Below are 17,628 nucleotides of genomic sequence, written 5' to 3'. Positions count from 1 at the left end.
AGACAGATGGGGTGGGACGGCTCCCTCCTGACAGGACTGGTTTTCTACCACTTTCCTTTTTGCCGCAGTGTTGTCTCTCGTTTTCATTTCCTCTATCCGGCATGAATCTTTTTTTTTGTTTATGGCTGTGGGCTGAAAGGAACGGCAAGAGCCATAGAATAAAATAGAAATAAAATTCAACGCTGAGCTGCCGCCGTGTTGAAAAAATCGTTCAATGTTACAATGAATAAAACAGTGTGAAATTATATAGCAAACATCTTAAAAATATATATTTAGCAAAGTAGTATTATTATAAAATATTCTAGTTATTTCATCACATCAGTAATATAACATATAATAAATTTGTTTGCAGCTGCCACCTTACGAAGCGGCGTTAAATTTAATATAAGCAGCGTAAGTCTTTTCGATCAGCTGTTTAGGCTAAGCCCAACACGTTGAGTTCAGGTAGCGTAAACATTTTCCGCTGGAAAAAATGACGGAAAGTTGCCGACTGTTGAGCTGAGCGGAACTACTCAACTGTGCGTTTCTAAGACAAATAGCTTGGGCAACAGCTACGTCTTATAAACGCGCCCAATATTTTTATAAAAAATAACCAAAATTAAATTACAAAAAAAAAATAATATGTTAAAACTTGTCAAAATATGGTTTTGCTATAATTATTTTGGACCACTGTATGCAAACAAGTGACAGAAAATATATCAAAAACTCAACGCTTGAGGGAAATCTTTCGACTCACACATAGAGTGAAGTCCCCCGCTGAATGCCGCAGCTTTTTGAACGAGAACATACGTATTTACGTAGAATTCTATTCATGTCGGGTACACCGGAAAATTTATGGTAATTGAAAAACTGACGAACTGGCAGGGACCTTCCAAAACCTTCCAGGAAAGGACACGGTGGATATACTTAGCAATAGCCACTTTTAAGCAGTTTGTTAAAGAGCTCATCATTCCAGGAACAACTTTCGCCTTGCGAAACTTTCAGGATCACCTGGTATTTCTATAAAAGGAAACGCTTACGGTTCACTTACTAATGTGGAATCAGAACCAATATTGACGTATTTGACATGTAAGACCGAAATGAAAAAGTTACCACATTGAGAAATAAATTACTAAATTACCAAACTTGATAAATAAAGAAAAAAATACCAATTTTGGTTAAAAATTACCAACGCGGAAACGCTGAGTATGTGTCTTCCTTGATATCGAGGGCGCTTTCTTACCTGGGGCAATAATAAGATCCTTTACTAAGCTCGGAGTCGAAAGCTACTTAGTAAGGCTCATCTCACGTATGCTGTACGACAGAACCGTCACAGCGGAATGGGGCAACGCCTCTGGGGAGCGTAAAGTGAGCAGAGGGACACCGCAGGGAGGCGTTTTTTCACCCTTTCTCTGGATAGTCGTGATAAACGATGTTCTGGAGGAGTTGGAAAGGAGAGGATGCTGGGATATTGACTACGCGGATGACGTGACACTCTGTACGAACTTATGCAAGGCTACCTAAACGTGGTCTCAAATTGGTCCGCTAGCTGCGGACTTGGTGTCAATCCTGGAAAGACGGAGCTGGTTTTTTTGGCAGGAGGTAGAAAATGCCTCATGCCCAGCTCCCCTCAATAGGGGGTGTTTCACTTGTTTTCTCTGACAGGGTCAAGTTCTTGCGCGTGATCCTGGACGGGAAGTTGTCATGGGAACCAAATATTGAGGAACGAGTAAAGAAAGCATCGGTGGCTCTCTACTGCTGCAATAACGTCATGCGGAAGAGATGGGGCCTCTCTCCAAAAGTTATGCACTGGCTATGTGAAACCATTATTAAGCCAATAATGTTATATGGGGTCATTGTCTGGTGGAGTTCACTGGAAAAAACCACCCTTGTTAGGAAGCTCGTTGGAATCAGCGGGGCAATCCGGAACACTTCTACTCTAGCGCTAAACGCTATGCTCAATGTCGCACCTGTCGACATTGCGGGCAAAGTAGCGGCGATTCGCTGAGCGATTAGGCTCAAAAGCTCTGGGTTCTCTTTCAACCCAGCGCATGGGAACTCGACGATTCTCGAAAGTTTCAACTTCATGCCGGAAGAAATTGACCGGAGTCACCCGAGGCTGGCCCCAAAAGGATCCTTCTCCACGCACATCCCTCCAAGGGACGAATGGGAGAAGGGTAGTCTCTGAAGAAGAGGTCCAATAAACGTCTTCACGGACGGATCGAAGCTGGAAGGGAGAGTTGGAGGAGGTGTCTACTAGGGATGTTAATTTTTCGGCTTTTTCCGATCCCGGGATTTTCGGGATGCCATTGTCACAATCCCGGGATCCCGGGATTTAGATATTCATTATTTTCAACAACTTGAATCGAAAAAATTGCTTCTATATTGTTTGAGAAGCTCTTCTACCATGAAATAAATAATAAATAAATGGGTTTGAAACCTACTTTTTTATTTAAAGTTGCGTTTTTATTTTTTATCTCTGACCGCAGAATTTATTTTGAAGGACTTTGTAATTTCAAAGATATGATTAATTCCAAAAATTATTAAAATTCAATGCAATGTACAATCAAAATATGGGTAACAAATGCAATAGGAAATTTCTTTGGAATTTAAAGAATTAAAATTTCTTGGNAAGGACTTTGTAATTTCAAAGATATGATTAATTCCAAAAATTATTAAAACTCAATGCAATGTACAATCAAAATATGGGTAACAAATGCAATAGGAAATTTCTTTAGAATTTAAAGAATTAAAATTTCTTGAATTCAAAAGGACGAATAGGTAATTTTTAAGCTAACAAAGTTAAAACAACGAATCGAGGATGTTATCGAGTAAACAAAAACAAAAACAAATTTTGTGAAACTTCAAGGATAAAATTTTAAAATGACATTTTAAATATTTACGAGCCCTTCTGCACTAGAAACCTGAATCTTCTGCACATTTCTCCGATTTTTTAAAATCATTTTTGGATTACTGACGTGATATCACTCGAAAATGCAGGGCTGATGAACTGGCTTGGCAGGGAACCCTCGAAGCCATCACCTCGGACAGGGAGGGCATGAGAGTTCCGTTGGCAACCTGCGGTCTGCTCCTGGACAGATGGGCTTACAGTCGGCTCAGCGACCGCTGGGAAAAAACCCGGACTTGCAAAGTTGCAGGGTCCTTCTGGCCAGTGATGAACCGCGGGCGGTCAAGGGAGCTACAGCAGCTGGCGAAGCGCCAGCTCTCGATTCTTGCAGGTGTACTGACCGGACATTGTCCTATGGGAACACACGCGGTGCGACTCAAGATCGTCATGGATCCCTACCGCCGCAATATCTGGCAGACGAGGTGGAATCATCTCAGCACTTCCTACTCAACTGTCCGGCATTCGCTAGTTTAAGGTATAAGCACTTCGGTGCGCATCTCATCAACACTCCCGAGGGGCTCTCTCCGGGGTGGACATCAGCTGTTTACGGAACTATGTTGTGAGCCCCCAGGGCCTCTCGAAATTTTTACACAGTTACCGTTCAAATGAATTTGTGAAATGTGGTATCACAATGGACAATTAATTGACGCAATGTAGAAAAAACGAGTCAGGTTGAAATTAACAATTATTCACCAAACTTAGATTTTTTTTCTGTTATTTTACCGAAGTTATTGTCAAGTGAAAAATTCGATAACTTTTTAAACAAAAACCTGTAATTCTTTAAGCGATGAACCGATTTTAACGAAACTCTGGGATATTAGAGGGAATCAATCTTACTTTAGAGAATCGGTATTAAATTTTTGGAAAAATAATTTTTAATACAATTATTTATAAGCAATATATTTTTTTTCTGTTCTGCGCCTCATAAGTCTTACAAAAATGTCATTTAACAACAAAACTTGGAGGTATTCAAATCTGCAAAAAAAAAAATCCGAGTCACGTTTACTTTACAAATTATAATCCAAATGTTGATATACGGCGTAAAATAATAAAAATTAAAATCAGCGCATGAATTTATCGTCAAATGAAATTTTTTTTAATGGAAGTGCTCGTTTTGTATTGTAGAAGCCCTGGAAAACAAAATAAATCAAAATAACTGTATCCTTTTTCAAAAGAATACTCGTAGTAAGTTTTTTATTTAAAATTTTGTACAACGGATATCAATTCCGTAGTTAAAAAAATAGTTACAATATTTCATGGACAACGAAGGTTTCCGAATCAGAAGATTCTCTACATCAAGGCATATTAAATAAGGTAGAAGCGACAACTAGATCGAACTCTCTTGTAGCTAGTTATAATGTTAAAAAACTGTAAACAAACAAATTAACCCTATGAGGTGCGTGTGCTATGTTTGCAACAAATTAGCATCAATTGAAACTCATCATGGTGAAATTATACCAGGTGTAGTAATAAGAGCGAAATGAAAGATTTGACCCTATCTCATTTGAAAATTTGCCTTTAGAAATTTGCATAAGATAGCCGCATGTCAGGAAAATAAAGCGAGAAAGCTTTTTTATTACTTCACCTGCTTATAATATCACCATGGAAATGTATCAACATAAATACATACATATGTATGTACGTATACTAATTTTAAGGATTACTTCAATATTACCTTCAAAGAAGTTTAGCTGCATGCGCATCTTATAAGCACATATGCATATGGCCAGAAAGGAATACCTTATGGTATACCTGTTGCTCAATCAAGAAGGAACACCAGTTATATATAGTGAAACTAATGTGATATTTATCTTTAACTTAAAACTACAAAATCAAATAATTGGAAAAAGTCACACGCCTGTTTCATCTCCTTGAAGCCGAAACCGAAAAGGGAAAAGAAAAAGAGGAAGAGTCTGCCGCTGTCAAATTAGATTGAGCAGGGTTGCATGTTTTGTGTTGTCGCGGCGTTGCCACAACCTCATAAAGGAAACCACGTCGTTAAATGGAATAAATGTTTTATGAAACTGTTTAAAACATTTTTTTATTTCTATTCGCCCAATGTCTTTGCGCGTTTAGTTTCTTATTTAAATTCTACTTCTAAAAAACCTCCCCACTTATAAAAAACGATTTAAAGTTTTCTTCTACATACGTATGTATCAGGGATGTTGCGAATGTGGAATTCTAGACATCCGCGGACGCGAATGCGGATGCGGATGTTTAAACGCTAACATCCGCAGATGCGGATGCGAATGCGGATGTCAAGTATTTTTATACCCAAGCGCACTTGTGCACAAGGGTATTATAAATTTGTTCACATAACGGTTGTTTGTAACAGGCAAAACGAAACGAGATAGATATAGACAAATATATACATAAATGATCAGAATGAAAAGAGACATCGATTAAGCGGTGACTGTCTGTCCGTCCGTCCGTCTGTGCACACCATACCTCGAGTACAAATTGAGATATCTTAACGAAACTTGGTTCCTTTAGGCGTTGGACGGACGGTATTGAAAATGGGCAAAATCGGACGATAACCACGCCAACCTCCCATATAACGGTAGTTTTAAGAAATGCGAAAACTGCAATTTTTAGTAACTACTGAAGCTTATTCACTCAAAATTAATATTTACGATCATTTTAGGCGAAAAATACGAATATTATAAATTTCTGGAAAATGGGCGTAGCTCCCACTATTTACATGTGTCTTGCCGCCACCAATTTCTCCCAAACTTGGCACACACACAAAACATACTAAAAGGCCTAAAATTTAGAATCGGATAATAACTACGCCCACATCCCATATAACGGTAATTTAGAGAAATACAAAAGCTTCTATAAATCAGTAAATACTGAAGCTAATTTATTCAAAATTGATTTTTGGAATAATTCTTTAGAAAAATAGGCTTATAATAAAAAGTTGGAAAATGGGCGTGACCCCGCCACATATGTGGTTATGTGTATCTCGGTAACCGCTCTATCAATGTGTACCAAACTAGGTATGATTATTGTGGTTGCCACATAAGGCAAAACGTTGAAAGTTTTGAAATCTGACTAAAATTACGCCCACTTTTCTATAACGGTAAATTTCAGAAATGTTTGAAACTTTGATATTTCGAAATTTGAGGAAGCTAATTTTACCCAAATTGATACTAACAACAATCCCTTGAAAAGAAGTACCATTATGGAATTTTGGAAAATGGGCGTGGTGCCGCCCACATATATGTATCTATATAAGTTTATCTCATTATATCTAACTGAACGTTCTATCGAAGATGTTTGAAACAGACTTAGACTGCTTACCATGTAGCGGTAGTGATCGGAATGGTGAAAAAACTATATTGAATACTTGCACCGGGNGAAAAGAAGTACCATTATGGAATTTTGGAAAATGGGCGTGGTGCCGCCTACATATATGTATCTATATAAGTTTATCTCATTATATCTAACTGAACGTTCTATCGAAGATGTTTGAAACAGACTTAGACTGCTTACCATGTAGCGGTAGTGATCGGAATGGTGAAAAAACTATATTGAATACTTGCACCGGGTATTTAATGTTCGGCTCTGCCCTAACTTAGACTTTTTTACTTGTTAAGAAATAATTTAGGTGAGTAAATTAGGNTAACTTGGACTTTTTTACTTGTTAAGAAATAATTTAGGTGAGTAAATTAGGTGATTTAGTTAAATAAAAATGGAAAGGTTAGTTAGTAATTTTTAATAATGTTTTTTTTTTAGTATTTGAATTCAAAAATTGGAACATAGTATTCAATAAAAAGTTTTTAAAGGGTCGTAAATCAAACCTTCGCCACTAAATAACTACTCGCTCGAGGCGACAAAATTGAAAATCTTGAAACTTGACAAAATTGTAAATTCTTTTCGATTGACGCTGCACCAGTTGAGAGGTCTTTCAGTTATATTTTTTTTTATTGCGGTGCAATAATTCTTTTTTGAGGATTGCATCGGGCGGCAAATGTCGGATGTATCCTCCTGACTTCCATCTTCACAATCTTGTATCATGGCAAGATCGTTGCTTAAACACCGTGTTGATTTCCAAAGAATTCTTCCTTCTCATTCTTTTGGTTGTTTCTGAATTTGAAGAACCTGTAACGTCGACAGCATTTTTCGATTTTGTTTTTATAATACATTTTTAATTCTTTCTTCTGTGACTGAAATAGCTTTTAAGCAGAAATAACGAAAGAAGGTTACCACCTCTATTTCTATGTTTTTATCATTTAATACTAAAGAAATTCATATACCAGACCCAAGGTGTGATCTATGGTAATTAATTAACATTGTTTATTGAAATATTTTTCAATGGGTGACTTTGCTCGTTTAGACATTTCCTTCATTTGGTACCAAACTTGTTTAATTTGGATAAGCGGTTTGTTTATTATCCGGAAAAGACCTTTAATTGGGAATAAAAAATATTTGGCCAAGTTTAGCTGGTAAAAAAAAACTGTTATTTTCGAGCCCTTCAATATTCGCATTCGCAAAAGATCCGCATTGATTATTACGAATGCGAAAGCGAATGCAAATGTTAAAAATAATGCAGAAGCTCCGCGGTTGCGAATGCGAATGCGAATATTCGCAACAANAAAATGTTAAAATTAATGCAGAAGCTCCGCGGTTGCGAATGCGAATGCGAATNAGCCCTTCAATATTCGCATTCGCAAAAGATCCGCATTGATTATTACGAATGCGAAAGCGAATGAAAATGTTAAAATTAATGCAGAAGCTCCGCGGTTGCGAATGCGAATGCGAATATTCGCAACAACCCTGGTATGTATATAAGTGTAAATCTAGGTCCTGGCGTGATTATAATTAATATTGTAAGAAACTACTCTTACTCAGTTCTGAAATTCCGTGTGCATCAGGCAACCAAGTCTTCTAACTTCGCAACTAGGCGCCTTAAAGTATCGCACCACTTTCCACACAATGCAACGCTCGTAGTTCCTGCTCCTTTTAATTTTTGTATATGTATGTATCTATAAATGCATGTGGTCGAAAAACAAAAAAAAAATGTACACAATTCAAAACTATCTCAAAGCACACAATTGAATTTTTAATGAAAAGTAGAAAATTCCAACTTGGAAAGGGTTAATAGTTATTCATCATTTGACATTATAGTCGGTGTTCAAAAGAGAAATGTCAAAATCACTTCTACCTTGTTTAATATGCCTTGCTCTACATTCAATGTTCTTAAAATCAATAGGCTTAGAAAATTTAAAGTGACGCATTCCTTTTATTGTCTTAGCTATTGCAGTTTCTTTCATGTTTCTCGTTTTTGAAGTTTTCTTTCTTGTTTCTCGTGTTCGATTTTAGAAGCAAATTCGAACTCAATATTATCGAAATATTGGTTTGCCCACAGAAACAATTGATAAGGTGTAGGTATTTGGTTACTAAGAGGTCTTTGTAAGCTTACACGATATGCCAATCTTTTCACGGTGCCTCCAACTCCATCACAGGCACCTTTTCCGTGTGAGGTTGAAAAAAATGCCATTCAGTGTCAACAGTGCAAAATTGAACTTGTTTTTGTATTGAGCTGCACATCCGTCAGAAAAAAGATTCTCTTCACATTTTCGGTCCCAAAAATAAGTTTTAAATTATTTATCATTTTCGTGTTGAATAGGTGAACTGCGACGGTGTTTTGAATATTCGTTTCTGATATCACGACAAAACATTCGTTTACAATGGTAATTTCATTTTTGTAATATATAACATAAGGATGCAGTGTAGCCTGATCATTTGACCAATGATACGATTGAACTGCATCCTGTATCTTAAAACTATAGTTTTCGACAAAGTCTAGGGTAACTAGAAACTCTGCATCTTGTAAATTTTCTTTCAAATATAACAAATACTGGGCCTGAGACTTAGATATGGAATCATGCTTCAAATATAACGGTAATTCCTTTTCAAAATTTTTCAAGAACACGTCAGTTTTTTCGACTTTATCAACCAGTCCACACCTGCAAATCACTATAAATGATTATTAATAATTATAGTATAGTATTATTAAATTATAGTAAAACAAATAATTCAAAATTGTACCTGTCAGTGNAATTATTATTAAATTATAGTAAAACAAATAATTCAAAATTGTACCTGTCAGTGCAAGTCCATTCCTTAAAATGAATTTCAGAAATACGCTTAGCCTTGAAACAAGAGGAAAGATTTTTGGACAGCAATGAAACTCCGGGACATTGATCACAAGCTAACAAATTGCAACGGTCATTTGGATAGGGACAGATAATTTGTTTGGTTAAGTCACTTATCGAATATGTTTGACCCGATCCTGTTAATCCATGAATTTTAAATTTCATGTTTTGGTGCGTTTTGCAAACACATACTTTTACACCCAACAACTACGCAAGAAGCTGGTCGAAGGTTTGTGAATTTAGAGACTTGTCCTTACATCCGGATATTTCCACAAAAAATTTTTATGAGGCTCTCTCAAATTACAGAGCAACAGCCTTTCTTGAACACTATTTTTATTTCCATTGATTCAAATTGAAATACAGTCTTTCTTCCCGGGCATAAAACGCGTGTTTTTATCCATTTCATAAAATAGTTGAACCTTTTCAACAACGGAATTCGCTAAAACTCGTCCAATTTTTTTATCAGGAGATGCAACATATCCTGATTTTTTTTCGCAATTTAGGTACAGTTTCAGCCATGTAACGGGTACGCCTAATAAATTACGAATTTTCGCAGCATTCCAATCTATAGGCACTGCTGTTAATAATTGGATTTTTTTCGTGTCCCCTTCCTTTGACAAAGCGACTTTAACGTTTGCTGTTGTTGCAACATCTATTTTAAAGTCGGGTGCAATTAAATTTTTTCCTTCGTCACAAGTAAGGAATTCTCCTAAAAAACGAGATCAAAAAGATGAATGGACGTATTCTTACTTAACCCTAGAATACTAGCCTTATTTTTTATTCCTTTAATACTAACGTTCGCCTGTGAGGCTACTTTGAAAAAAAGTACAAATTCCGTCTTTCTAAAACCTTAAATTTGTTTAAAAAATGGCTTAAACATATTTCATATGTTTTTAAAGTAAAAACATAAAATAATTTAATATTTTTTTTTAATATTAATAAAAATAGTTCGTATTGAAAATAACACGTATTTTATAATCTTTTTGAAAGGGGTCATTTTAATAGATTAAAAAAAAAAAAACAAACAATCCATAAATTATCTTAAATGTATTCGTAACGGGTGAACACACCAAAACTGCGACACTTAGAAATTACTACCAGAAACAAACTAGAAGGCTTTGAAATTATTTTTTCTTGTATTATATAACTTGGAAGTTTAGATGTTACTAAAATGTTAAAATATTAGTTATTATTTGCTCCATATGCAAGTGATCGGTATTTTCATCGCACACGCGCCATCATGTTCTGCACGACTGCATCATCGACTTTACGCGATGCGCACAACTACTTTGTTTTGCACTCTTCAATATTTTTCACTGTTTCAACTGTTTTCTGCAAGATTTCTTTGACAATTGACCAATATTCCCCAATAGGACGTGGCTCTGGGCTATTGGGTGGATTGCAGTCGTGAGGTACAAAATTGATGTTATTTGCATTATACCACGGCAATGTGTCCTTGGCATAGTGGCAGGTTGCCATGTCCGCGTAGAACAGTGGCCTACTCCTTATCTGTTGATAAACGACAGAAGACGCTTTTTGAGGCACTCATCCCGGTAAACTTGATCATTCATTGTCCCGGGTGGGAAAAAGGGCTGCTCTTACGGCCACAGGATCAAATAGCTTGCCAAACCATGTGGTTTTTTGGAAATTTGGACTTTATTTTCAGCTTACAACTTTCAGGGGCATCTTGACGACTTGCACCAGTATAAAAATCTTGACCTACAATATATTTTGAATTTTTATAGCAGTAGGTTTCGTAGTCCGTAACAATGCAGTTGTATTTTTTAATTTAGAATTCATACAACTTCCGAATGCGGGATTTCGCTGTAACATTCTACTTTGCGCCTCGGTCTGGCGCTGTTTGAGCTGTAGAACATCTCAATTAAGCTTTCCGCTTTACCTTTTGTACGAAAAACTGCGATCTGCGTACGGGTTTTGCAACATAACGCGACAAAATCTTCGGATTTCGCGAAAACGCACTGAGGACCTTCCGAGCACTGTTTTTATCACTTTGACCATGCTAACCCCCGCTCCCTGGTTTTCTCGTAACTGCCAAGCCTTATTTGTACCGATTAAAACCCTGCAAACTGTCGAATAGTGCAATCTTTAATTTTTGAGCAATTTTACGTGTACTTAAGGCCGGATCATTTATAAACTCGTGCAAAATGGTTTGTCTCGTTTCTAACTCGGTTGCCATTTTTAACTCAACTAGGAATCAAATTCAAATGAAATTTCTTCTACGTCCAACTAAGGCCATGTGGTCAGCTTATGGTATTTGAATTTCAAAATATCGAATTCGTTTTGGGTAAGTTATAAGATTCCCAAAGTGTCGCAGTTTTGGTGTGTTCACCCTTTATTTACTTTCACACTTAAAAGGAATTAGTTGTTTATCTTTTCTATTGTGACCTGTACTTAAAAATGAAATCGACTTTTTTGTATCAAATTGGGCCTTATGAATAAAAACTAAGCAATTATTTTTTCTTAAAATTTCAGATCCTTTACGTAAAGTTATTTGAATAAATCAAGCATAAGGCGCATTTACTGAAATCTTCTTCCAAATTGTTCTCACTATCGGTTCCATTCAACGATATTTCTTCCAACCATTTTAGAACTTGTTCTTCGAAAAGTAAAAAAAAAGCATAAAGTTCAAAACAGAAAATAGCCAACAAACATGTTAAAAACTGAAATAAGTACAGCAAACAAAATTACCTTTACTACTAACGTTCGCCTGTCAGGCGTCAAGAGGGCGTGGAACTCAGCCACGGAAGGCCACTGTACAATGTGCGCCTGCTAACAACCTCGTACAGTGCTAAACTGAGTTGGCGCGAACGTTTACTTTGATCATTAAAAGCGTTCCTGAAATATCGCGCGGAAACCGCCTCACAGGCGAACGTTAGTATTCTAGGGTTAAATAACTGGCAAAAAGTTAATTTTACCTTCAAAATCTGAATCGGAGTCACTGTCGTTACTGTTTTCCTCGCCAGACTCCCGATCAAGAGCAGCGAAAGATATTTGAGATGGTTTTGGTATTGGAATAACATCCCTTCCCTTCTTGATATACATATATTTTGCATGTTTCGCATAAATATTCCCCAATTAAATTTGAAAAAACACTGTTCCGCTTTTCAGTCACTTTTGAGATAAACTCTGTTATGTTTTTCTTTACGCAATGGATTACAACATGATTTAGGAGGTGACATATTTATTTATACTACAATTGAAAGACGAGACAATTAATAAATGCAAAAGCAAAACCGCCAGTAAGATGTCTAATTTAACGAGTATCACAAAAGAATGTGCTTTTGCAATACAAAACGAGCGCTTCCATAAAAAAATTTCATTGGCGACAAATTCATGCGCTGATTTAAATTTTTATTATATTACGGGAAAAGTTTGCGCCCAATATCAACATTATTTGGATTATAATTGCTAAAGTAAACGTGGCTCGGAATTTTTTTGCAGATTTGAATACCTCGAAGTTTTGTTGTTAAACTAAATTTTTTTGAGATTTTTATGAGGCGCAGAACAAAAAAAAATGTATAGCTTATAAATAATTGCATTACAAATTATGAAAAAATTAGTTTTCCAAAAATTTAAGATCGATTCTCTAAAGTAAGATTCCTTCCCTCTAATATCCCAAAGTTTCGTTAAAATCGGTTCATCGCTTAAAGAATTACAAGTTTTTGTTTAAAAAGTTATCGAACATTTCACTTGACAATAACAATAACTTGACAGAAAAAAAATTTAAGTTTGGAGAATAATTGTTAAGGTCAACCTGAATCGTTTTTTCTACATCGCGTCAAAAATTAAGACATACATGTTTTTGTGCTGATTTCACAAATTCTGACCCAATTTTAAATTCTAAAGAAATTTCCTCTTTAATTTGGTGCCCATATTTTTATTTGTACATTGTATTGATTTTATTTTAATAACTTTTGAAATCAATATCATCATATCTTTGAAATTACAAAGGCTGCATTTCTTTATTCATTCTGAACGTTTGGAATAAACCTCTTTGTTTACTTATTCTTTAGAACGTTCCTGATGATATGTTAACGTATATTTCAAACGCGTTCTGTTTATTCTGGCTGTGAAATCGGATTATCCGGAATGTATAAAGAAACGCAGCCAAAGTCCTCTAAAATAAATGCAGAGAGAAAAAATAAAAACGCCTCTTTTAGTAAAAAAAAGTACCATTTAAACCCATTATTTATTATTTATTTTAGGTAGGAGAGCTTCGCAAACAATATAGATGCAGTTTTTTTCGATTTATGTTGTTGAAAAGTAATGAATATCTAAATCCCGCGATCCCGCAACGGGACAATAACATTTTTTGATGTATTGTGGAACGATTTTTTGTCATCCTTTTTAAATCTGGCTTCCAGACAAACCGATTTCGGAGTTGTGCCATCTTCAGTGCCGTTTTTCGTTTTGAATATGTAGTTTCTGTTTGTCCGTCGCTATTTATAGCAGTGCTAAAGCTATGATTGTCAGACGTACTGATTTTATCAGTACAGTACTGATTTTTCAACTCTTGTACTGATTTTATTCATTTCTTCAATCAGCACGCTAATGTCCTGATTTTTCAAAATGTGTACTGATTTGTACTGAATTTTCAATTCAAACCAAATACTTTAGGATTTTCTTAAGGTTTTTACATAACGTTGGAACTTCCTTAAACTGTACTGTAAAAAGTAAGAAGAAAATAGTTTAATTATAGTAGACATGTTTCAGATAATGTTTCATATGCCCAAGAAATGAATACAACAAAAAGTTCCATCGTTTTGTGGGCATATCGCCGGGTCGTTACGTACCAGTTGCGATAATATGATGGAGCTTAAACTATTTAAACAGAACAGTGACGTGTTGCTAGTTATATCGAAAATAACTTTTAGTTTAATAACAACAAATTTGAATACTCGAATGGCTTTCGCCTATAACTTACAACTCTTTTCACAATTTACTGACATTGTAAAAGTGTTTTGCATTTAAGACATAGAGCTAGATACTCCTTTTTAGCGAATTCTTACCCTTTCAAAGTTTTTGCGTAGTTGAAAAAATTAATTTAAGCCATAAGGAATTATAAACGAAGTCCTTAAATAGTGGTACTTTTCCACAGTTTGAAAAAATTTGTAGTTTTGTCTTTTTTTTTTCAATGCCACACTCAAACGAAGCAACTGAGAGCATCTTAAGTATAAAGTTTGCCCTCCTGGCGCAAAGAGATAAACCGGCTTCTAATTAAAATTATCTAAAGTGAACTTCATATTGAATTTTAATTGAATTTATCCCCCTTTTACAAACTCATTTATATATACTTTACTCTAAACACCTCCCATATATACATATGTATGTCTACATACCAAATTCCAAGTTCATGTGACTATGGTTTAGAGCTCTTGTTAGTCGACTAGTCGACTAATCGGTTAGTCGAATAGCAAAAGTTGTGTCAAAAAATAATCGACTTCACTTAATCGAATAACCGTTTCCCTTCGACTTTTTCAACTAACCGCTCACAAACAACTAGTCCATTATCCGTTCATTTTCGATTTTTCGACTAGTCGTTTTCTTTCAGTAAACATTGTTTTTTTTATATTTTTTGAATACTTATGCTTATTGACATAACCCAACCACGCTAATAGCAATAATTTTATGGTGAAAAACTGTCACTATTCGAATAATTTCGGTTAGTCGATTTTCAGACTACTCGATAGTGAGCGGTTAGTCGAAAGTGAACGGTTAGTCGAATTCGAGCGGTTAATCGAATAATTGCTATTCGACTATCAACCGACAAAAAAGTTGTTAATCGACTAGTCGACTAACCGAATAGCCGGATAGTCGATTTTTAACAAGAGCTCTCCTATGGTTCCCAATTTATGGCTGATTAAAAATTCCACGCCTATGCTCCACGTTCCCTTTTACAAACTCATGTATACAAACCTTACTATAAGCACCTACCATGGATATGTATTCATACTGAAGTTCATATTCTTGTGAATTATAGTTCCGAAGTTGTAGCTGATAAAAAATGTCTCGCCTGTGGGTTGTGCCCCTTTCAAAAAACTCATTTATACATTCAATTTCACCTGACATATGGTTCCGAAGTTATAGCTGATACAATTTTCCACGCCTATGGTATGTGCCACGCAACCTTTTGCAAACTCATATATATATGCCTTACTATAAGCGCCGACCATAGATATGCCTGCTTACCAAACTTCAAGTTCATAGAACTTATGGTTCGGAAGTTATAGCTGGTAAAATATTCCTCGCCTATGCAATGTGCCACGCCCCCTTTTATAAAATCATTTATATATAGCCTACTATAAACAACTATCATAGATATATATTTATTTATTTATTTAAGTGGGAGCAGTAGTTGTACATGTAAGTCAATAATCTTTTAACAGTACATGAACTTAATTAACTAACATTATATTCAGTACTGGCCAATACAATAGCACCCCCATCTCAAAGTGATATTGTTTGCCACTCATGTTTATTTATTTATTTTTAATAATTTTCAATTAAAATACAGTTCATTCTCTCTCAAAACTCATATAAACCCATGTGTTAAACTTCTTAAAAGACCGCAAAAAAGTGCAACAAATTTACACCCAAATTTCAAACTTTTTTCTCAGAAGCGGTAGAATTTTTTTGAATACGCAGTTTTATAGCCCATCCAATTTTAGTCAGATAATGTGCAAGTTTCAAGTGGCTAAAAATTACCGTTGATTTTTTAGAATTATTTTAGCCGAGGATGTTGCGGGTTTCTGTCATATAAAAACAAAATTGTGTTTAGTCGTTATATGGAAGCAAATGAGACAAAAAAAATTCTAAAAAATCAACGGTAATCTTTAGCGACTTGAAAATTGCACATCATTGGACTAAAATTGAATGCGCCATGGATGAGCCTGCCCTAAAAACTATGCAACGAATCTATTTCAAGTATGGAATTAACAATAACAACCACGCTGTCAAACTTTAATTGCGGTGAATCAGCTGCACTTGATAGTAGTAGGTTGAATAAGGAAATGGATTAGCAACAAAAGCTTACGGTGTGCATAGCTCAGTGGTTAGCGCTTCTGCCTTTGCACATCGATGACGCGGGTTCGATCCCTGCTGAAAGTCTAGGGAAAAAAAGAAGTCTGATGAGGACATTTGGCGATCTCATTGTTGTTTCTTCCATTTTTCCTAACAAACAAATCGTGGTACAAAGCTCAATAACACTATTGAAATAAATATGAATACGCCACAATAAAAATTGACAAAAAAATATATGGGATGAGCCTGCCGTAAAAACTATGCAACGAATCTATTTCATGTATGGAATTAACAATAACAACCACGCTGTCAAGCTTTAATTGCGGCGAATCAGCTGCACTTGATAGTAGTAGGTTGAATAAGGAAATGGATTAGCAACAAAAGCTTACGGTGTGCATAGCTCACTGGTTCGCGCTTCTGCCTTTGCACATCGATGACGCGGGTTCGATCCCTGCTAAAAGTCTAGGAAAAAAAGAAGTCTGATGAGGACATGTGGTGATCTCATTGTTGTTTCTTCCATTTTTCCTAACAAACAAATCGTGGTACAAAGCTCAATAACACTATTGAAATAAATATGAATACGCCACAATAAAAATTGACAAAAAAATATATGGGATGAGCCTGCCGTAAAAACTATGCAACGAATCTATTTCATGTATGGAATTAACAATAACAACCACGCTGTCAAGCTTTAATTGCGGCGAATCAGCTGCACTTGATAGTAGTAGGTTGAATAAGGAAATGGATTAGCAACAAAAGCTTACGGTGTGCATAGCTCACTGGTTAGCGCTTCTGCCTTTGCACATCGATGACGCGGGTTCGATCCCTGCTGAAAGTCTAGGGAAAAAAAGAAGTCTGATGAGGACATTTGGCGATCTCATTGTTGTTTCTTCCATTTTTCCTAACAAACAAATCGTGGTACAAAGCTCAATAACACTATTGAAATAAATATGAATACGCCACAATAAAAATTGACAAAAAAAATATATGGGATGAACCTGCCTTAAAAACTATGCAATGAATCTATTTTATGTATGGAATTAACAGAAACAACCACGCTGTCAAGCTTTAATTGCGGCGAATCAGCCGCACTTGATAGAAGTAGGTTGAATAAGGAATGGAGTAGCTCAGTGGTTAGCGCTTCTGACTTTGCACATCGATGACGCGGGTTCGATCCCTGCTGAAAGTCTAGGAAAAAAAAGAAGTCTGATGAGGAGATGTGGTGAATTCCCAAACAGCTGCTATAACTTCTACCGCTTAAGCAGTGTTGTTTTTTCCATTTTTCCTAACAAACAAATCGTGGTACAAAGCTCAATAACACTATTGAAATAAACCAATTTTTTTAAGAGATCGAGTCATGGGTAAAAAAGTAATTTCTCCGTTTTTCGAAGTTAGCCTCCGAAATCGAGATATGGGCCTTCGAAGTTCGAAATAGGACCTTTGGTAAAAAATTATTTTTTATTATTATATGTAGATAACTAAAAAACTAAAAATACAGTCGTAGACCGCCCTTTGCTCTTATTGAAATGGTTTATAAAT

At 35.7% G+C, this 17,628-nt stretch overlaps 1 protein-coding gene and 1 long non-coding RNA gene across 2 annotated transcripts in view; one reads left to right on the top strand and one right to left on the bottom strand.

Annotated features, from left to right (window-relative positions):
* LOC108360750 (uncharacterized) overlaps window positions 1-15,694 on the top strand; it is a 16,932-nt gene extending 1,238 nt beyond the window's left edge. Inside the window, exons 2-3 of the long non-coding RNA XR_001847176.1 lie at window positions 13,783-13,787; window positions 14,800-15,694. This is a non-coding gene — a long non-coding RNA (uncharacterized LOC108360750). The remainder of the gene's footprint in view (window positions 1-13,782; window positions 13,788-14,799) is intronic.
* The window catches only part of Phm (Peptidylglycine-alpha-hydroxylating monooxygenase), a 195,448-nt gene that overhangs the window by 82,728 nt on the left and 95,092 nt on the right, over window positions 1-17,628 (bottom strand). The window lies entirely within an intron of this gene.

Source organism: Rhagoletis zephyria, unplaced genomic scaffold (genome assembly GCF_001687245.7).
Source record: "Rhagoletis zephyria isolate East Lansing unplaced genomic scaffold, Rhagoletis_zephyria_1.1 Rzeph_scaffold_00621, whole genome shotgun sequence".
Taxonomy (NCBI): domain Eukaryota; kingdom Metazoa; phylum Arthropoda; class Insecta; order Diptera; family Tephritidae; genus Rhagoletis; species Rhagoletis zephyria.
The sequence above is the reverse complement of the archived record's forward strand: the minus strand, read 5'-3'. Positions and strand labels throughout refer to the sequence as shown.